This window comes from Poecilia formosa, unplaced genomic scaffold (assembly GCF_000485575.1).
Source record: "Poecilia formosa unplaced genomic scaffold, Poecilia_formosa-5.1.2 Scaffold0, whole genome shotgun sequence".
In the NCBI taxonomy this organism is placed as follows: Eukaryota; Metazoa; Chordata; class Actinopteri; order Cyprinodontiformes; family Poeciliidae; genus Poecilia; species Poecilia formosa.
In genome coordinates this window covers 5,855,765-5,878,931 of record NW_006799939.1, presented here as the reverse complement: position 1 = coordinate 5,878,931, position 23,167 = coordinate 5,855,765, and the positions used below count along the sequence as shown (strand labels likewise).

General features: G+C 41.0%; 1 long non-coding RNA gene across 1 annotated transcript; it reads left to right on the top strand.

Moving 5' to 3' along the window:
• Window positions 1–388: 388 nt before the first annotated feature.
• LOC107837978 (uncharacterized) lies at window positions 389–22,359 on the top strand. Its single transcript, XR_001664034.1, has 3 exons — window positions 389–398; window positions 7,868–7,873; window positions 22,185–22,359. It is a non-coding gene; the product is annotated as an uncharacterized LOC107837978 (long non-coding RNA).
• Window positions 22,360–23,167: the final 808 nt, after the last annotated feature.

Here is a 23,167-nt window from a genome sequence, read left to right as displayed (position 1 = left end):
GCCCCCTCCAGACGGGGTTTTGGCGCCCCCTCTGGTGCTGCGCCCCTATGCGTTGCTTATGCTGCATACCCACTTTTTGCACCTCTGGTTAGGTATAAGATGGATAGGGTTAGGGTAAGGGTTAGTCTGTAGAAATGAATGGAAGTCAGTGGAAAGTCCCCACAAATATAGAGACACGACTGTGTGCACGTGTGTGAGTTTGTGTATCAGGTTTTTCCATAATAACGCTCAATATTGGGTGTGAGGAGCCACAGATAGGCCCCCCAGCATTTAAGGCAGACACGAGGGACCACAGAGACACGCAACACCCCCTTAGAGTGCACTACAAGAATCCAATCGTAATGAAAGAAAAGCATGAATAATTATTTTATTTTCAAACCGTGAAACAGTGGAGTTTCGTTTGGTGATATCGTGCACAAGATTAAAAACAACAAGAAGAAAAAACAGAGAAAAAGAAAAGGTTTAACCAGTCTTCCTGTTTATTTTACGTGGAGCTGGAAAACTTGCAGACAGTCCTCCACCTTGTCTAGTCAGACAGGCATCAAAAAGATTACTCCACTTGGAAAATTACACAGACAAACACTCCAATGCTCTGGAATAACCAATAATCCTCTCTGTGCTCTTTATGTCAGTGTTTATGCTGCTATGTTCATGCTTCACAGTCCCCAGAGTTGTATCATTTATATGTGCAAGAGGGAAAACATCTTTGTTGTAGTGTTACAGTCAGCAGCGCTTTTTACTCTTACTGCTCGGTTGTGTTGTTTTGTAGTAACGCCACTAGATGGCAGCATCCGACCTCTGAACAGAGTAAAACTATCGCATGTGGACTATTTCTGATTCAAATTCCGAGAGATGATTTTGTTAAATAAAGACGAAAATGTAAATAGTAAAATAAATAAATAACATAAAAAACGTATGAAAAATATTACTGTCAACTATTTCGTATCAACTATTTTCAATAAAAAAATCTACTGATGCTTAAAAGTACATATGCAGGCACACACCTCCTCCAGAGAGGTTTTTTTTTTTTTTTTCACAAGTCCTTCTACCACATTGTGGTATTTTGCAACATCTGGTTCCTGCTATGTATTGATATTGGCTAAGATCAATATAAAGGGTTGGTTGGGGTGAAGAAATAGGGGGAGTGTGGCTGCAGTATAAGTAAAGAAAACATTTGTTTTGGTTTGTTTTAAGGACCCTTGCTTTCTCCCATGGAGCTTCTATCGTTAGGCGATGCTCTAACACACAAAGGGAGCCGGTACTAATCTGAAAAGTGAATATTTAATCCAGTTCTTGGCTCTCCAGAAGGGCTGGGATATGTTGAGATTTTTAAAACATCTCTTTTTGAATTCCAGTTTTGCCACTGAAGCTATTGGATATCTTTTTTTTTTTTTTTCCTTTTTTTGTTGCACTTCATAACTTTAATCCAGCTTGATTTACGATCCTTGCTTTTTGACTTTTTATGCCGATGCCCAGTTGCCTTGTCCGTTGAGCTGCACGTGTTATGCAACCAATATAAAGATGCTGCTGGCCTGGATCTGATGTCCTAACATGATAATACCACCTCCCTCCTTCTAGCCCCTCTGGAAAAGCGTTGCTTTTGAAGAGGGGGGGGGCGAACGGGGGCTCTTTGCGGGAAACTCTAGCACACAATCCTATCTGCTCACATCTCAGGTTTCCCAGTGGCACAGAGCACCGATGTGAGGCTGTGCTTTCTCATCAACCTAACCTTCAGCTTTACTTTTCTCCTGCGCGGCCCACCACACCCACTGCATCCCCCTCTCCCTCCCTCCGCACATCCCCACTCTGGCCGGGACTCTCATCTTCTTCCCTCTTTCTCTCATGTTTTTCTTCTCCATCTTCATCCACCTCACACTCACATTGATCCAGTGCTTTAACTTGCATCGATGCAATAGAAAACCCATTGGGGGAAGTGACAGTAAATAATTGAATGACCTAAAGGCCATGGAAGGGATTTGTTTTTACTGTTTGTCAAGCAGAGTTGTTTTTTGTGCAAGACTTTTAATAAAATACCTACAAGGAGAGATGGATGTACAGATAATCTCTTATTTGTAACTCTTTGAAGAATTAACCCAATATGCTTCATCATAGCAATGAACCAAATCATTTATGTTAAGGTTAACCAAAACAACTTCCCTTTGAGTTATTAGCCTAGCAGTTTTTAGACATTCAGCATCAATAACAAGAGCAGCTGAAAGTAAAAGAAAAAAGGATTTTTGTTTGACTTTATTAAGAGTTTCAACATATATCAAAGTATAATGGGCAAGTGTTGTGGTCTAAAACTTCTTAAAAGGGCAGCATTATGTTATAATGTTACTCTGGCATCAAAAACATAGCTGGAGTGTTGCTTTGATTCTTTTGAGAAATTCTTTAATCCTACGTGTCTGCCATTCAGGTTTGTAAAACCCTTGGGGGAAGCCAAGCTCCCCCTCACTGAGTTCCTTCAAACTAGCGGCAGCAGCAGTTAGCAAACACCTGGTGGTGCTGCGCATCAGCTGAGCTCATTATATGAACTATTTCTCAGTCCAGTGTACATTTGGATTAAATGTTCGTAACATTTGGAGTGTCCAAAAGGGCAGCAAATTTTTAAAGAGACAAAGGCCCAATTTCCAGGTGTTAAATTGCGAAGTCAAGTTTCTTTTAAGTCATGTTTGAGATATACAGCAATTTTATAGCAAAAAAAGTTGACATAATTACTTGATTGTGCCAAAATAAATTATACAAATGAGCAATTTCATAAATTGACAGGAGCAGAAATGAGTTTGTTTACGCTTGAGCGGTTGACTTCACTTCACATTAAATGTTTCCTTTAATTCATAGCTGCTTTTATTTTGCTTATCAAGCCCCCAAAACAGCGTTATGTGTTATGGTGTCTCTTCATCTTACTCTTTATCTCAACAATTTTGTGTTTTACTTCGATGGAGTCCTAATCTACTCCTAATCGACGTGACACACTGTCTTTTCTTTTTGAAGACACGAAACACGTGCGCTTGCCGAGAAACAGATGTCGTTACCCTTCAAATTCCGAAAGCCTAAACATCCAAAGTCGAAGTGACATATTGTTTTCGATACACGGAAAGGCTCAAGAAACAGGAAAAGAACTCAGCTCTGTGATGGATTAAAAGGGCAGCAGAGGAGCTAAAATAAGATTTTGATGATAAGCGCGGCGATTAATCCTAACAGCTATAAACAATCCATACTCGCCACAAGTGTTTCTATAATCCCAGCAATTCCAAAGATGATGCAATGTGGTTTAAGAAGAAGTTGCCAGAATCCGCTCTGAGCTACTGAAACATTGTCAATAGCCTGAGATATTGCCAGCAACATTTCAGTCCTCTTGTTATAAACTTTAAGCAGCAGGTTCACAACTGAAAATAACTCGGAAAAATGATGCAAAACCTAATTTGCTATTACTATTGATTGCTCATCATGCTGCAGCGATAGCATTCGGCCTCCAGGTGCTGAAGACATGAGATGCACGATGAGTCAGTGTGTGAGAACTAAAACATTTATGAGGTTCTTTCACCGCCTATATAATGTGATGAAGAGGGTTCATATCTCATAAGTGATCAGCCTCAGATCACATTATATGGGCAGCGTGGAAAAGAAATAATATCCCTTGCATTTTTTTTCTTCGCTTTTTATTACATTACAACCACAAGTTTCAATGTACTTTGCAAGAATTTTATTTGATAGATCAACAAGAAGTAGTGCATGCCGTTTAGGAGGGAGAAAAAACAAAAGATACATGGTCATTCAAAGTATGTGCAGAAAGGGAACATAACTTCTGAAAAGTGGGAGATGTATTTTTATTCAGTCTCCTGAATGCAACTACAGGGAAACGTCTTGTGGACCTTTGTCTATTCGCCACTCAGTATTTGTTAATTTGTCTATTATCAGATTTTTTTTTTTGCAGAAATTATCTAAAATGCAGATTGGGAAGCTGAATTATGTAAGAACAACATTAACACATTATTGGCTGGCATTTGTAAAGCAGCCAATCCAGAAGCGCCATTCTTTTTCCTTGGTGCTGATTGGCTATATCCACATGAGCAGACATAGGAAGGATTGCAGATGTTAGCTTCTGCTGTGGTGCTAAGATGGTTTCCAGAGCATGTACAAATGCATGTTGTGTTATATTTGGTGTTTGAACAGTAAAGATATCAACATCAGTAAAGATATCAGTAAAAATATCAATATTTCTCAAGCATTTGAAGGTTTGAACTATTTGCGGGCAGCTGTGGCCCCTAACCCCCAGGAATACTGATGGGCCACTGAATCTCCCTCCACGTTTCGACACACTTTGAAACAGAAACTTTTATCCTTTCTTCATTGAAAAATCATCAAAGCTCTGTCTAAGAGGACAAGGAAAATCTTTTAACCGTATTTTGGAGTCTTGCTGAAATTCTTAGTTGGATTATTGACCTAAGTTGCTCTAAAACGTGAAGAAGTTTTGATCTAAGCCAATCCATTTGTATGAAGGGGGAAAAATAGTTACTCTTGGTCATATTCGATCAGAGAATTTTCAGGCATGTGTTATTTGCATCCACTTTATGGCTTGCAGTGAACTTTTGACCTTTGAATAGGTGGTAAAGAAACTCCAATCACCTCCATGGCTCCCCTCACTACATCTGTGTTCAGGTTGTGATCTCCAAAAACAAATAATCATCTCCTGTGTTTTGTACACACTGAGGTTGTTGACAAATGACCAGGCCATTAGCTGTTTCACATGCGGATTTTATGATCAGGTTTCCTCACGTTTGGCTTCATAGTTGTGTGTTTGTAATGTGAACGCCAATGGACTGAGCACAGGACCTTGAGGGACCCCAGTGCCGAGCATGATGGAATTAGAGTTGTTTTTTCAAACGTGGACTCAGTGTCAGAAAGTACAGAATCCAGAAGGAAGTGGCAGTGTCTCTGAAACGAGTTCACAAGTTCAGAGGAGTAAATAATGACTGACGAGCTGCAATGTCTCATTTGATTTTCCATATAATCCGAAGCCAAGAACAGAAGTTGTTGGTGGGACATCTGCACGCTGCAGGGGGAGTTCAGTGCTTTGGTTTAACAGTATGTACTTCCTCACGGTCTTGGCCAATTGTTCCTCAAACTATTCATCCTCCTTTCTGGCTGAAAATCTGGGTTATGGAAGTTGAGTACTTAGGGCTGTTTTCCACATAAACAAACATACCCACAACATTCTGACCAATCACACAGTAGTTTGTCATGGAGAGGAGGGTGAAAAGTTTGTCAGAGGAGTTGTGACAAGAAGGGGTGGATGGTATGAGCCTGAGAAAAAAACGATGCAATTTTCATCACGCAACTGCGGCAATGAGAACTGATTATGTGACATTGGCCCGACTATACAGAGCCCTTAAATGATTTCAAGTCAAGGACATGTTCATGACTGAATCAGTAGTGGAAATCATTGCAATGTCTTGATAGTGATTAGTTCACCAACTTGTGTATATGTGTGTGTGTGTGGGTGTGCATGTGTGTGTGTGTGTGTGTGTGTGGCCTTGTATTTAATACAGTGTAAGGATGATCTTTCCAACAAATACTACATTGTGAGGACCGATTGCTCCTTGTGAGGTCCGAAGCCCAGACCCCTTAAGAAGTGCAGTTTTTTGGGTTATGAGGTAGGCTTAGGATTAAGGTATAAATTGAGTTTAGGTTAGGTTTAGGGTTAGGCGTGTACTGGTTATTGTTATGTTTAGGTTAAGGGTCAGAGTTAGGCTGTAAAATTTAATGAAAATTGAATGAATGTCAAAGCAAAGTCCTTGTGAAGATAGAAAAACAAACTACGTGTGTGTGTGTCCATGTGTGTGCGTGCGCAGGCGTGTGTGTGTGTGTGTGTGTGTATTTGTGTGTGTTAGGCTGATTAATGCAGATTCTTTGAACAAAGTTTCTGTCTTGTATCATTGTCTTGCTGAGGACAAACCTAATTTTCAATGATGTAATGAAGTTTTTGGCATCAACAACACGCCGAGGCAAATATGGATTAAAGTCTACATTTGGTGGCCCAACTTAGAGCTGAAACATTACATCATCCTCGGCGGGCTATTATTCATTTCTTGCAGTGTAACTGAAGTAGCCACAGATGATGTCATCTAAAATACAGGACTTCCAATCCTTCCAAAGTTGTTTTGTTGCCCCCCGCACACAAACAGATTGAGCGGGACCATCAACATAACTCTAATATATGGACTGAATATGGTGAACGGAGAGTGTATTTGGCCTCTGCTGAAGAGATTGGCTGTTTGATATTCACTGAAGGCTACCTCCCAGTGCCTTATATCTTGGCTCCCACCCCCCCTGTCTGAGGCTAAATTATGGAGTACAAGACTTTGAAGCAGCTTCTCAGAGTCACTTCAGAGAAAGAAAGAAAGAGTTGAAACCTTTTGCAACCTACAAGCTTGTTTATCCTTACGAAAAACATGACTTGTACGAAGTTTGTGCGCGACGTGTCTGCTCAACTTTTAGTTGACGTATCAGCGAACAATATGGCAAATAATCCTTCCTGCAAAATCCCAGATAATTGTGACTGTTCAAGGTGAAAATGTGTGGAAAAAGGTTAAGAAGATGGAAACATGCTGAGTTGGGGTGGGAGGTAAACAAATGTGTGTCCTGCCAGGACGTCCTCCTGTCAAGGTTTGTCTGGCTGTGGCTTGGGGGTGGGAGGGGGTGAGCGAAGGCGGGGCCAACGGGTGTGCATGGCAGTGCGGAGTCGGCCGTGGAGGGTGGGGGTGGGATGGGGTGCAGGAGGATGACGTGATCCTCTTTTCTCCCAGCCAATAAAACAGAGTGGCCAGTGAGATCCGGATTCGTACGTGCCGTCAAATTCAATAAGCTAGTGCTTTAATGTTTTCTTTTAATCAACCAAATTGCATTACACAGAGAGCCCCCTCTGCAAGACTCTATCACACAGAGCAGGGGAAGAGAATATAGTCTGCAGGGATGGTGCTTGGGGAAGCAGAGATGACCAAGGGGTGGTGGGTGGGGGGTAGCGGGTATTCCCAGTATGTACAGGAATGTTGTATACCCCTCAATATATATATACTATATATATATATATACAGCTATGTATAAGAATTTCTACTCCACAGAGTCTCCCCATCATTGGCTCGTGTCTAGTTCTCCGACAGTGAGTGGATCCAGGGGCCAGTGTGAGTTCAGGGTCAGACTGGGGACAGACAAGGTGCACAGACAGAATACGTCATTCTGGTAATGGCTGCCAGCATTGGCTGCATTAAAGGCAGGGCACTCTCCCTTCTGGACGGTGTTCTCTGTTCATGAGCTCGACAGTCCACCCCTTTATCCTATCCCTCTCAAGCACCTTTCTCATCATTCTTCTCCCTCAGCCTCAGTAAAACTCGCCTAACTCCCTTCCTCCCTACCCACTACGACTGAAACTTTCATGTACCTACACCGGGATTGGCCTTTGTCATGAAAACTCCTGTTTCTTCTCTATTTCTGGAAAGAAGAAAGCTCTGCCAAGGCAGACAGAGAGGGATTATATATCTGGTAATCACTTGCTGCCAGATCCACCAACTGCCCTTGCCCACTAGAGTGAGTGGGGTTGGATTTCTGATTGGGGGTTTCACAGATGGATGCTTTCTACCACCTAGGAACGGGCACTGCCATCGCAGACCGAGGGATTCCCGTCTGCTGCTGCAGTCGGCCCTTCATCCACGGATAGATGAAACTTCACAGAGAAAAGTGATCCACTGAGGAAGGGCAGCTCAGCTGCTCCACAGCCACAACTTTCAAGCCAGCTGACATTTAACATAATGATCAGTCAGAGTGGCCTGGTGTTTACACACAGCAAAGGTTTCCCGGACACAATTAGACCACAGTCTTCACATGGGCTAAAAATGAATCACAATGCACAATAGCATAGTGTAGTTCCTCCATCCATCTAATGGTAAACTGTGAGTGGAGTGACTGGAAGAAAAGCCTCAATCGCAGCAGCGATATTACAGCGGTTTCATCCACAGAACTAGAAAAGATGACCACAGCTAGAATCTACTGTACAGTGTATAGTCTAGGAAACAGACTGCATTTTGGTTTGAGCAATCAAGCCCGGCGTGAGTCATTTATGGTATACTTTACGGCCGAGGGGTTGCCCAAGTTTTCCAACTGCTGAAACAGCAGAGTGATTACGAGAAGGTGTTTTCTCAAATGACGCTGAAGGGATTGCTGGGCTTCTTGAAGTGAGAGTTTAATGTTATTTATTGTCAGTAATAGGAATAAGTCGGTCCACAATTACTTCTGTAAGAAAGGAGTAAACTTTTTGATTTTTGGAGAGGTTGTCATTCATTTAAACATTACTGAAGCTGATACGATCGCAGAGTTGGAAAGACAGTATCCTGCCATAATTAGCTTTGCCATATTGATGCATTTGTCCCCGTCTCTGTGGTATTACTATATTTCTGATCATAGCTTAGGCTTTTCAAAGGAGTTACATCTTCCTTTGGATAATTGAAACTCAAACGTTGGTCCATCAATAAGTGGCAGTTCAGGTCACTTACATGATCGCAGCAGAATCAAAACTTTGAAGACTTTGTTGACTGCGATGTCTCGTTCTGACTGTCCTCAACCTGCTCTCCCGATTTTCGCTGAGCGATCGATGTGACCCGCGCACGTGCAGTTCAGGCCGCTGTACTACATCAAAAAGAACAGGATCATGCAAAACAACAACATCAACATGCCACACGGTTCATGTTGAACTCACATCTGAGGCCCCCGATGTGTCGATGACTTCAGCTGCAAAGTCACTTTGACTCAGTAAAATCGGGAATCAGGTAACGGGATCAGGCTTCATTAGGTGACTTCAGCCGAGCTGGCAGACGGCCAGGTGAGCTGGACGCGCAAATGGACATTGATTTTTCAATAAGGCCTCTGAAGCTGTCAGCCAACCAGGCTATGGTGATATCTTGTCTCACGGGGATGGCCCTTTCTTGACGATGCCCAGACTGGCACCCGACCACAGGCCACCACAGAGGCTTCGTGTACCCCTTTGACCCTGCCGTATTCCTCCATACTGAAGTCAGTGAAGCTTAACACTGAAGTGCAACTAAAACTATTTGGCTGAAAGAACTGATATACAAACTGTAAAACATTTGAAGGTGGTTTACCTCGCAAATGAAAGTCCACCTGCTGCCTTGAAAATACAATTTAGGCCAACAAGAAAATTCTAGGTTTAATGCAGGATTTACAGTTCATGAAGTGGATTTAACAACAAGAGACGAGTTGTTTAAACATTGTTTTTTAAGTTCATTAATCTTGAATTGACTTTTTAACTTAATGCTGCAATTTAAAACCAAATAATTATTTCAACAATATGTAAGGAAGAAACTGCCCTCACCTAGTTAACGAGCCATATTTCTCTATTATTTCCACTCACAATATCAAGTTAAGGACATTAAGCTCAAGCTCTGCAAACTGTCAGTTGCATCAAAATGAACATTTGCCTTAATAACATACACAAAAAAAACATCCTAAGGTCAGGAAGACTGGACACCTGAGTTCAGCAGCAGATTCACAAGTGAATGTAGTTCCAGACTTTGACTGGGCCATTCTAACAAATGGATATATTTTTTTGATTTTAGCTTTTTCAAATTTGTAGCTCCGGCTGTATGTTTAGGCTTATTTTTGTGCTAAAAGGTAATTTTTTTTGTGTCAAGTCATCTTCTGCAGACAGAAGATGACTTGACACAAAGATGGTGGGTTTTCTTCTACAGCTGCAGTATATTGAGATCCATCAGTCTTCCCCTAAAATCTGATCAGTTTTCAAGTCAGTGCCAAAAAAGAAAAGAAAAAAAAAGAGCTGTGGACAACTTGTATTAATTCTGCTTCATACAAAGCATTTCGGATACATGATAACATCTGCGATCACGATGCTGCATCTTACCTTGGGCAAATTTTAAAAAGGAACAGTTTATGCCTCTTTTCCTTCCACTTTCTTTTAAACAATCTTGGTCTTCATGATGCTGTTTGTTCCCTAAATGTTTATACTGAGATTAAATATCACGCAGGTGAACTCTGTTTACGAAGTCGGCAAATTGGAAAACAGCAAGCTACACTCAGTAGTAGTTCAAATAAAACAGACTCCAGGTCGGGGGTCGCAATGTGACCAAATTTGAAAATCTGCAACGGGTGTGAATACTTTTATGCGGCAGTATATCTGTTTTTCAATGTGGTCAGTGGGGGATCCTGAAGGGAAGTCAGGATTAAAATGTTGAGATTGTGAAATGCAAAAATTTTAAGGCGAAAAGGACAAAATCCGGTAACGGTTTATTTGGTGAGGTGTGTAAAAGACTGACGTGACACTGTCATAAACTTGACATACCATCTGTTATGAACACGAAGGAGTCTTCGTGAATGTTTATAACTGTTGTCATGAAGTGTGACTTGGTAAATAATGACACTTTTAAAGCAAAGTTGCACCAAATGTTGCATTAAAAGTCTTTTAAAAGTGTCAACTTTGCACTAAAAGGGTAATTATTTACCAAATGACACTTCATGACAACAGTCACAGACATTCACAAAGACTCCTTCGTGTTCATAACAGCTGTTATGCCATGTTTATGATGGTATTATGACAGTCTTACGCACACCCCTTCAAATAAAGCGTTACCAAAAATCTGTGTGATGGTTTATTTATGAGGAAATTCTCACACAAACGCAGTGACATGAGATGGTTTCAGAATGTAGAAAGAAGTAATTTCCAGATAAGAGTCTGCAATATGTCCAGCTGAGCAGCTATGTTATACCAGAAAACGCAAATACCATAAACACTGAGCAGTCGGTTCATAAATCCATGCACTTTGAATTAATCACACAAGAAAAAGCATCACAAGCACATGCTCTTTATTCAACCTCCATGATAACCTTCTGATGAAAAAAACCCCCAACTCACTCTAAATATGATCTACTTGTGGAGAATGTTGGGCTCATTTTACTCCAATTATTAGTGCAAAGCACATTAAAGGAGCGCTAATAAAACGTGCTGCAGTTAAGACTGAGGAATCTGAAGCAGGAGATTGTAAATCCTTCCCTCCGACCGGCACGCTGAGGTGAACGGTGCTTCACTTGGGAAATGAGCGCCGCCGTATCAACGGTCCGAAGCTCATAAAACCCTCCAACTCTGAACCGCACGTCCGGGCCGTAAAAGAATCACCTGCAGAGTTTTTTGGAACTACTTTCAGCCGCACACATCAATCAAGTCTCAGTTTGGCGCTCACACTGGCATGATTAACATTTTTTTTTTCCTCTTTTTATTATTGGAATTTAATTTGCCAAAATAAAGTTGCAGCGATTAATCTTGTTCTTCACACGCATCCCCACCAATAAGTACGAGCCTACACGTTTCTCTGCTTTCCCCCCCGACAGATGAATGTTTTGGGATCCGACGACATCATTGTTCAATTTGTGCACTTCAAGGTCAAACGTAGGATTGCTGTAGAATTTTAAGATGGAGATTTAACTAGTGATCAGTCTCAAAGTTCAAGACTGAGACCCACAGCAATGAAATAGTTAGAAAGTATTACCAGAATTTTCAAAAGGATGTTGAAAAAAAATGTGTAGAGGTCTGAGGCTGTGTGTGTGTCTGTTTGTTCTGCTTAGTTTTTTCTAACCCATGTCTTAAATAATACACAGACATATAAGGCGATGCACAAGATTTCTTTTTTCTTTTTTTCTCTCTCTCCCAAACTGTCCTAGGTTTATATGTACTTCGTTTATATGAATATGGAAAAAAAAATCATGGGATATTTCTGCTTTTTAAGTTGTAACTCCGTGTTGTTGACCGAAAAAAAAAAAAAGAATTCAGTAAATAAATCACTATCTGTCGGAGCAGGATCACGAAAGCATCTGCACACAGTGGTTCTGTGTTCAACTGTTTAATCTAAAGTTTGACTAAATTGTCAGGAAATTGCAGAAAAAAATAAAAATAATATATATATATATATATATATATATAAAACAAAACCCAGCAACATAAAAATGAGACTTTTACAAAAACAACAAAAGAAAAGCTCTAGGAGCTGCATGAAATTAATCAAAATTGCTCAAATTGAAATTACAAACATAAATTTGCTTAATGGAAATTAAAATAAACTTTTTTTTTATCAAACGTTTTTGCATGAGGATGAGGTCATTTTTCGGTCGTATTGAAAGAGATGTATTTCTCAACGGAAACACTTTTTATGCATCAGACGAGTCAAGTGATCAACAGCTACTGGCAAAAACCACAAAGACGACAAGTAGTAGAAGTAGTAGGATTACAATGGGTTTTTTTTTTCTGTTTTGGAGAATGTGCAGCTGGCTCCACCAGAGCTCTCACAGCACCGCACGCTTCATAAAAAGTTGTGTGTCATTCCAACGTGTTGAATTCACAACTCTTCTGTAAAATCACAAGACTGCAATTTCCCAAAACTGGCGCAGTCACTCCCTACTGGAAAGTGTTTATCGCTCCAACGTCTCAATAAGACATCGACTTCTCCTCTGATGGCTGATACATGATGAGCGTTAGCAACATGGCCGAATTACGAATATATCCTGTGTAACTGTTTGCATCCGTCGCCGCCATAATTTTTAATGACTATAACATGAACAGACATATTCACGTGTCAATTCCACTTCCCATTTAATGGAAACAACGTAATTGCGAAATTGCTTTTTTTTTTCCCGACAAGAGCAGAACATAGACAAAGATTTGCGTGCATTTGTAGCAGAGATTCAGACTCAGCTCTACTGACACTAACTACTGAGTAATTTTGACTTTCAGAGAGAGCCTAGTCAAAGGAGCCTGAACAGAGCTGCTCTCATTCTCCAGCTGTGAGACATGTAGACCCCCTTCTTCCCCATCTGTCAGCATCAGTTAGCCACAACTTCCCCGGACATCGCAACCACGACCCTCACTGCAGCGACAAACTCATACCACACACTTCTGTAATAGCTCTCATTTCCCTGCTATTGTCCCGGCGTGGCCAGCGGCCAATGAAGAACATCTGACACACAAGTCGAACGAGGAAGCGCAGCTAATTCGAGTCTGTTTGGATCGCACCGTTCGCCTCACCTCCTTCCTGTTACCGTTCTCAAGGTTTTGTTTTGTTTTTTTCTTCTCTTTCTTCGTTCTTACTTATTGCAGCAATTACAACATTTCTCGCATTCCCTCCTCCTTTCTTTTCACCCTTTTGGCAAGCGGCGCGAGCATGTTGGTCAGGTCTCCTCGGTGTTCCCGCGCCAAAGCTGACAAAACAAATTGGAGGCGGCAACCGTGATCTGACGGAGCAAAAGGAACGGCGAGAGGAGGGGGGCAGCGGCTGAGACTCCGCACAGGGCGTGCCATTGTTTCCCAACCACCGATGGATTTTGGCAGCTGTCAGGCCTTTTCTTTCCGAAAACCCGGAGAGCCTTCCTGCTCTGGCAGAGGTCGAACAGAAGAGGCAGTTTGATGTGAAAATAAGAAGCGTTTGTGCGTCGCGCCGACCAGGAGTGGAAGCCGCGCCGAAGGGGGAACGGAGGGAGGGGAGCTCTTGACGTCCGCTCGGTACGGTTTCTCTGAAAATGGTGACTCACCCACGCTTACTGGAAACGTTTTTCGATAAAGTGGACACGGAACTTTATACGGAGATAATAGGCCGGCCGCTCGCAGTTTAATTCTGTTTCATTTCAAAACGTGGACGAGCGTTTGGGATTTTGGGGCTCGGAATCCAGAGCAACACTTGTTTCCATTGGCTTTGCGGCCAATAACCCAGACAGGAAGCAGAAAATGATACCAAATGACAGCACATTTTCCACTGCGCGTCCGCTCCATTTTTTATATCTTTTGTGTGTGTTGCACGTAAGAGGTCTGCGGGTTGGGTTTCTTAATCTGAAATACATTCGGAGTTTTTTCAGTTTTTCACATTATTTCCCACTGACCCCTGAACTTACATTAAATTCAGATTAATGAGCCTAATTAGTAAGTTTCTACATGAATATAGACCCGATAATCCATAACCAACAGCTCTCTGTTTTTGCAAAACGTGTCAGCGTTTAAAATTGAGTTGCAAACTACATAATCTGATGTTCCAGATGTGTTCTAAAGGAAACCGATAATTTTGAGTGGCCTGCTAGTATAACACTTAAATTTATAGATGGCCAATAACAGTTATTTGGAGGAGGATTACAGCCAATGAAAAAAATGTGGCTTTTTTTTTCTTTCAGAACTCTGATTTTAAATGCAGGATACCGACTTTATTCACAGAATTCTGACTTAAATCTCAAAGTTTAGATTTTTTTTTTCCTCTGTATTTTGACTTTTGATTTCTGCTTTCAATTCCGTACAAAGTTAATGTCTCAGAATTACGACTTTTGATCTCAGAAGGTCTTGATGGGGTTAGAGTCAGGAAATTCTGGGAAAAAGTAAAAATTCTGATACTGTGCTCAGAATTCAGGGATAAAGTCAGAAATATTACTTTTTTTCTGAGAATTTGGATTAATAGTCTGAGATCAAAAATCAGAATTTAGAGGACAAATTTTTGAAATTTCAGCTGTCAGAGAGCATGACTCAATGCAGGTTAGACAGTCTACAGGGCCAAAACTGCAACGATCTCCAGTCCACCCAAAGGGACTGAGTGGCGACTTCTCAAACCTGAGAAGTTTGAGAAAAGTGATGAAGCAATATAGAAGAACAAGGACTTTCCGAACAAAAGGAACATCCAAATTTTAAACCGATAAGGACACTGTGCACCAAGCTACAAAATGCTCCGTTCGCAAACTGATAGAAAACACAACTGGAAGATGAAAGCCAGAAGCATGGAAAAAGATGAAGAATACGTCAGTCACATAAAATCACCCTTCTCATGCTGAAGGGAACATGTGTTGTTATTGTGTTTCTGTGACACACGAGTTAATGAAGACAACTCCAAAAGCTCTCTCCACAGCTGGTTGAAATAGGACAGTAGGCTAACAATGACTTGCAGAAGTTTAGGGGTTTTGGGTGAGGAGCAACAACTTAGCAAAAAACGGGCTTATTTTAGTCAACGCTTATTCATTCTACTCAGTATCCGGCCTGTGTTTCAGTGCCTCCTGAAGACGCGTCTTTCTAAGACGATCCTCTTCGAATCTGCAGTCTCCGAGCTAGTCTCAGCTCCTTCAGACTAGCCACGAGCAGCAGCACCTGGTGGAACTTCACATCTGCTGAGAAATTCTGGGTTTTTTTTGTTGTTTTTTTTTTTTAACATTAGCAGAATATTGACAAAGATTTGCCTACATTCGTACTGTCTCGAGTAGCTCGTTTTAGCAACAGCAAGTTTTCAATTAAAGAATTGCACTTTTATGCACACACATGCTCAATTCAAAGTGATGGAGGCACGATAAAGGAGCCGTTCTCCGGCCTTGCTGCAGTGTGGGTAATGGTGTAATAGGTAAACAGCCTTCTTTATCTCTAAAGGGAAAGGATAGGACACCAGGAGACAGATGCATAGGGCAACGGAGACAGCCAACTCGCTTTAATATCGTTAGCTGCATGTCCGCTTTCATTCGTTCCTGGGACGGAAGAGAGCACCGTGTGTGTATGTGTGTGTATTGTGTCAGAGAAAAAGGAGAAAGCAAAAGAGGACACGAGACAAGGACAAATATGTGTCACAAAACAGGACAATGTCAGCTCTATCCATACGGGGATACAGAAGAAACCTTGTCGCGTTTATGACTGGAAAATACTTTTAAAAAATCCAACAAGCCCAATACAACATTATAAAATTCAGATATCTTAAAAATTTTTATATTAAGATATTTTTAAATATAAACCATACCTACACATACCTTCAGGTAAGGTTTGCCTCCTGCTTTAGCGCCACGCTCAAATGTAATGTGTCGAAACTAAGCCGCCCTTTCACTAGGACATCCGAGGATGCGGGGGAACACACCTGCCCCAGCTGCTGCAAACAGGCCGTGCACATCACCACACACACACATAAAGAGTGAGACTTTGTTGCGAGTAATTGGGGACGGATGAAATCGAGTGCGATGGCTACGGCAGGAAAGCGTGTTGCACTAATGAAACGGAGCACTCATCTGCTGCGGCACCACACAGTCAATATGAGAAACATCTGTTTCAACATCTCCAGCTTCCTGAAGCTACGTGTCTGGGAGGACTGTGGCAGCTCGACCTTGACGGCGGTCCATTTTTATTCGACTTCAGCGCCTTTTTTTTTTTTTCTTTTTTTAATGCCAGTGCCTCAGCTGCTTCTGAATTATGGCCGTGGAGATTTTGCTCTTGTTCTGCATTTTTTTTTTTTTTTTTGTAACCATGACTGTTTTTACAGAGACAAAATCTGATTAGTGGAAATTCCCACTGTACTTTGACTGGACGAGGATTAGGGTCTACCCGAGTTCCTCTGGTTTGTCAGATGAATTAGGACTTGAGCGTAAGGCGGCACTAAGAACGTTAAGAATGAACACCATGCACAATAAAACATGAAAATTTGACAAATGATTTGGTAGCATTAATTACCTACCACAAGAGTTTCAGCTGGTGGAAATTGTGGGAAAAACTTTACACGTATCTTAAGAGTACAAAATGTCATCGTTAATGTGTATGTGACACGTTAAGTATTTTATACACACTGCAAAACTCTCAAAAGTGTAAACACCCTTTTTGTGATGTAAAAAAAAAGAAGTAAAATGATGATAAATCACCTAAAATGTGACATTTACCCCATAAAAATCAACTTAAAAACATTTTGAACCAACTGAAAATATAATCCCAGAGCATGATGCATCCACCACCATGCTTCCCTGTGGGTTTGTTGTTCTTTTGGTAATATCGACTACTATGTTTTGTGGCAAACAATCTTTTGACCTAAAATGTTCAAATTTGGGTTTAGGAGATCCTTTAGTACATTCTACTAGACTTTGGGAGATATTAGTCATGCCTGGCAGTTTTCTCTGGAAGAAGAGAGTTTTGGCTGCTTCTTTGCTTAGATATGAAAAATACAGAAACATGTTGTCTCATCTAGAACACAAGTGGTATTTTTCATCCTTTTATCAGTTTTTGAGAAGCTTACAATTTTTGTAATATGCCCATTAGCTTAGATTTTGCTCTAGTGAGTGCTTCCATGGTACTTGGTGTACATATAAACCTGATAATTGTTTTTAAGGCATCTTCTGACTTATACCTTTGTACAATGAGTCGTTTTATCTTTTGTGACTATTTCTGCAAACTTACTTTAGGCAGTGTTTGGCAAACTTCCCCTAATCTGTTGATGTTGTAACAGCAGAGCTAAATTTTCACTTAGCATTTTAGCTAACTATGAAAACATTTAGCACACTTGGCCTCCCCTGAATTAATTTTTGTTTATGTGATTTCTTATTACTTTCACTCCCCCCCCACTTGAATTATACAAGAACACAGTTGTGTGTTCCAGCAGGACATGCAACCAGGAACTTATCAAGAGTGGTTTTGGAATGGGTAAAAAATGGCGTCTGGAATGACTGTTTCAAAGCCCTGGAGTCCACAAACGTGGACTATGCCAAGAAGTCGGGTCCCAGTGGGGAAAAAGAAAAAAAAACAAAAGAAAAGAAAACTGCCCAGCTTAAAGTGATTCCAAAAACAGAAACTAGAGCAGTGGTCAAAAACTCAGCCTCAGCCAGAATTGTAGTGGATGCTTAGTGATGGTGTGCGGTTGATGTGCAAATTTCTACGGAGCCTTTAATCAAAAACAGTATTGGTGTTTGGATATATATAGATATATGATCTCATTTGTGTAATTCTGACCATGTGTTGATAAGAGAGAATCTGCAATAAATCCAAACTTGTGCATCAAATTATTATTTTTAAAAATATTTGCAGTCGTATGTCGTACAACAATCCTATCTTGAAAAAAAAACAACGGTTTAAATAAAGAACTGCCAGTTGAAAATTTAAAAGACATTCACGAGCGACTTCTCCATCTGATATATGTAAACATACAAGGACTTATTACATGTAAAATGATAAGTTTACATTATCTAATGTCCCAAATGGATCAAACAAGGGTTTAGTTCCACGTATATCTGTTGTGTTCACACTGGGTTATCAAAAGACGCCTCATCAGGGAGAACCTGGCGCTAACCGGATTCAGGCTACACCATTCTTCCACGGTACGTCCTCATATTTATGGATGTTATCACTGGTTAGTTACCGTACTGAGAGCTCAACAAAGCGCTGGGTTACGACAATAGTTTTGTCACTTCCTCGACGGTTTTGCAAGAAAACTATTAGGTTACCACCACTCTGCCTTTAAAAACAATAAATTCCTCCACGTTTGTTATTTCACAATGAATTGCCAATCAGTCAAATCGCGGATGAAACTCAAGGACCCACAGCTATGACTCCAATCTATTTTTCCACATTCTTGTTGGTTTCGAAGTGCTATCTTTGACATGTTCACATGCTTCTCCTGTGCTTTGAGGCCCGAGTGAGCAGTCTGGACCTGACATGAGGCAGGAGGAGTCCCCAGTAAGCAAAATATTATTTTGTAGAAATCCAATATGTGGACACAAGTATAATATCCAATAACTCAGTCGCTGTGCACCACCCAATGTGCAACGGTCATAAGCATGCACAGTCTGGATGATGTACCAAAACACACCTCAGGCCAGCGTCTCCAACTGGGGTCCAATAAGCCGCTCTACAACTCTCTGACAGCATTCCTTTTTGTTTTTAATTAGTTCCCCTCAATGTTTTTGAATACAAACACGTGAAGCTGATTCAGACATCCTGAGCTTCAGCAGAACATTAAGACTGGGATCGTCAATATCAATGCTGGTTGCAGCCTGGAGCCCACTATTTTTTTCTCTTTTCACTGATATTGCAGAACTTGGAAAAAAAAATTAAGATACAGCATGGCTTCTGAACCGTTAGCGAGGTAGGCCTCGGACATGTAACCGTTCGCCTCCAGCTATCCAGACGAAGGTTTTCACACGGCCTGCATGAAGATGTTCACGTTGCTCTTTTGCTGCATCGTTGCCCTCTGCCAGCCATAATTACAACTTCTGTTTATTTAAAAGTGGTCTTACAGAAATATGCGGGGGGCTCCCGCCATTACTGAAGATCAAGCACTAGACTCTGTGAGGCCATAAAACTCTCGTCTACGACCAGCCATAAAAGAAGCAAAGGGGAAAAAAGATGCCCCTTCACAAAATCACATTTAGTGCCATCATAACCATTACCCTCTTTTTGTTTTGTTGCTTTTATTGCATGTAAGCATGATTGATTCATTGCCTCGGAGGGAGTGAAGCATGGGAATATAGGTGGCACAGTCTTTGTAATAGAACAGCATAGTTTCCACGGATTAACCTTGCCCATGCCATGCCAGATGTGTGCCTCGGTTGGGAATCTCTGGGGGTAAGATGTGCTGTGATGTTTCAACGGCACTACGATGTGACTTTCTATAGTCTGCGGTTATAGCTGCGGTTCTCTTTCACTCTGCGCATCCAAACTCATTGAAAAACCTGTTCGCCCCTCCTCAACTGTGGCGGTGCTGCACCAAGAACCACTGCAGGAAACAACACAAAAACCTCAGAAGAAGATATGAGCACAATTTCCTTTTTCACAAAATGTAAACAAAAATTAAGTTGATTTTAGTTTAGTTGTAGGATTCGGTAAAACAATCATGAGACATTTCTTCCTCTGGTGTTAGAAGCACACGTTTGTTTTGGTTGAAGGCCCTGAATTGTATTTCGCTCTCTGCTTTTGGAGCGGTCTCCGGTCCGCTTCCATCTACATACGCGTTTGGACTGCACCAGAGGTTTTAATCTATTTAAAAACTATTCAAGAATTTGCATCCATTTCCAGTTGCACCCCACCTACTGCCCAATAACAACTTGGCTAGGATTCACCGTCCAATTCTGTTGACAGGAGGCAGCAGGTACTGAAGTGAATGAATACGTTAGAAAGGTATTTTCATCAAGTATTTGATTACACATCCAAATCATTGAGTGTTTCAGGTGTTCCAGTCACCTCTATGGTCAATGGTGTTTAAAATACAGCATTGCTTCTGTAGAGAGTTCAGTGAAGTCCTGCATGGGATCAGTATAGAACGCCAACTGCGCTATAAGTCCAATAACTGGACCATACGGTGAAGTCGCCAACTTTCTGCAGAGCCAACAGCTACAGAGCTCCAAGCTGCACGTGGCTCTCCGGTTAGCTCAAGAACATCAAGTGCGACGCAAAGTGTTAGATGAAGATGTGTGAACTATTGTACTCAAGAGAAGAGGAAATTTGTTCTCTAGTGATTAGTCATACCAGTCTGGCAGTCCAGTGGATAAGTCCAGGGTTGACACTTTCCATAAGAACAGCACTTACCTAAGTGCGCTGTGACAAGGCCTCCTAGTGCCAGTGAAAAGAACACGTTGTGCTTCACCATACCATAACATTTTGGACAATTTCAGATTTTCTCCAAAATCCAACTTGGACTTTGGAGATGGCCCCTTACTGTTCCTAGTGACTGTGAACCAGTGACCTTTCTATTCCTCAATCAGTGCCTGATCTCACAAATGTGGAAACAATGTGGAAAAATGGTCAAGAGTTTTTTTTTTAGTTAAGTGAGTACACTAATAAAAGTTTGGGGGAAACTTTTCAAAGACCCGTTCAAGCTGCAAAGGGTGAGCCAACGTTGCGTTAAACTCTGGATTAGGAATGAGATATGACTCAATTCATACGTGTCTGATAACAGATGAGCTAATACTTTTGGCCATCAGGTGTGTATGTGTTGAACACAATACCCTGCGAGTGCCTCCAAAATAAAAGAAAAAAGGACTATGTCAAAACAAAGCTGTGAAAAACAAGCATGTTGCAATAAGTTAGGAAACTAACAAACATTGTCTTACCAAACAGTTCTCCAAGAGTGTCTGCAATTTATGTCTAACCTCAAAGCAAAAGAATAAAACTCTGACTACATACTTGATTTCATACATGACATACCACTCAGGAGCTGAATTTACATTTGGATCTCATGCCATGTACTAAATTGCACAAAAATAACATTTCAGAAAAGTTATTTGTGGAAAAATATGAATAGACAGTTGCTGATTTTAAGATCCATTCACAGGCTCCTTTACACGGATTTCTTATTCGTGGTCATTTCAGATTGGGCAGTCTTTGTCTTTTTTAGTGAAAATTGTAACTTTTTTGACCCATATTTCTTGTTCCTGTCTTTATTTGCAGATATGGTCAACATGGACAACTTTTCAGCCACCTTTACATGTTGCTTAGATAAAATTCAGTCATTCTCTCTATGTTTCTGTGTTTTTCCTTTTAGGACAGTACAGCTGATTTGACATCAAGCTATAGCCAAACATCAAACCACGTTTCAACATTATTTGCGATGCCTTGTAAAGGTAGGTTCGTGAGACAAAGCAATGCAAACGGTTGGTCCCAGTACAACACATCTTGATTTATTGGTGCTATTACTGGATGACTCAACAAATTTGGCCCATTAATATTGAAATAACAAGTCACCTCCAGATCCCTAATGGAAGGACCCTACACTCAACAGGCTTTAATAATCCTACATTTTCAGAGTAGACACATTACAATACCAGTGTGCTATTAGACAAACAAGCAACATCTGTGTTCTAACAGCTAACTGCTTTAGAAATTAGAGCTGGAGACATGGATTGTCAAAAAATCCTCACCAAGGCGGCCGAAAGAACACAGTGCAGCATGCAAGGGTGGTAACTTCATGTGTTGTCTTGATTACATGAGTATCAGCTAATTAGGAGGTTTCACCACAAAAGAAAAATGCCATTTTCACTCCTTCAGTTTATCTGCCTGTGTTTCAGTGCCTATGGCAAACTGCTATAAAATAACATTTTGCTTAGTTTGCTGTTTCCCCATGACACAGGCACACAATGCTGCACCTTTATGTGCCTTCCAGCCACATAGAATCATTTTATAGCCAAAACAAGGAACTATGCCATGACTCAAACTATATGACTTAGAAGAACTTTGATTTGTATTTGAACGCCTTGAAATTGGGTCTTTGTCTCTTTAAGAAAGTCCTGCTCTTTCCATCACTCCGCCTGTTGTGATGACTTCAGGAAGTCATTACAACATCGCTCCGCTATTGATCCCTTATTAATGTTTTACCAGCGTTTCACTGGGAAGTAGCTTGTATAATGAGCTCAGCTAGCGTTTGCTAATTGCTGCTGGCTAGTTTGAAGGAGCGGAGTGGGGGAGAAGCTTGGAAATTGCAGCTCCAAGGCAGAACTTCGTCTTTGAAGGCGGAGCTATGTCCGTCCTGGGGTTTTTCACAGCTGAATGGTTGCCATGGGAGATTAAAGGGTTTCTCAAACGTGCATGAAAGAATCAAAGCGACATTCGAGGTATGTTTTTGATGAGGGAATAACATTTTAACATGGTATAAAGCTGAACAAAGACGAGCAGAGGGAGAATGGGGAATGCCCAGTCTGTGTGCACACAGCTGTGTGGCACATCTGTAAAGGGAAGAGTTGAAAGGATAACAACATAACTCCAGTACAACTCTGCAATCTTTTCAAAACTACTGAACTAAAGGAAACTCACTTTGTGTTATGTTGCTCATCTAGTCTACGGTCAAATACGAATAAATCCCGACCTGGGTCATTTTACACAACCGGGTTGGGTTTATCCAGCATATTGGCTTGGATCTTCAACCTCAAAAATTGGGTTAAACTCATTCAAGCCTCTTTCCCACAGAGAGTTAACTGGATCACAGCAGCATGTTATATATGGTTTTGTACTGCGGTCAACAATGCAGAGTCGTAAACATTAGGTAGTATTTAAGCTATTCATATTGTACAATCATAGAGCATCTTCAGACATTTGGTTTGAGACAATAAAACAATTTTTAAAAATGTGCATACTTACACTTTGAGCTTACGAAGCTAAGCGTAGTGATTAATCGTAATCAGTCACAGTGTTAGAGTGTGATTAATTTGATTAAATTTTTAAATCGACAGCACCTCTTAAAATTAACACTGTGTCTTGGATCCATTTTGTAAAGACAATCGTTACAGGGTTCACAGGCTCCTGTTTCCAGCAGTCAATGGGTGAAAGGCAGTGTACACTCAGGACGGGTCAACTCTCATTTATGAAGAAACACAAACACTGAAATGATAACCATACACACGTTTA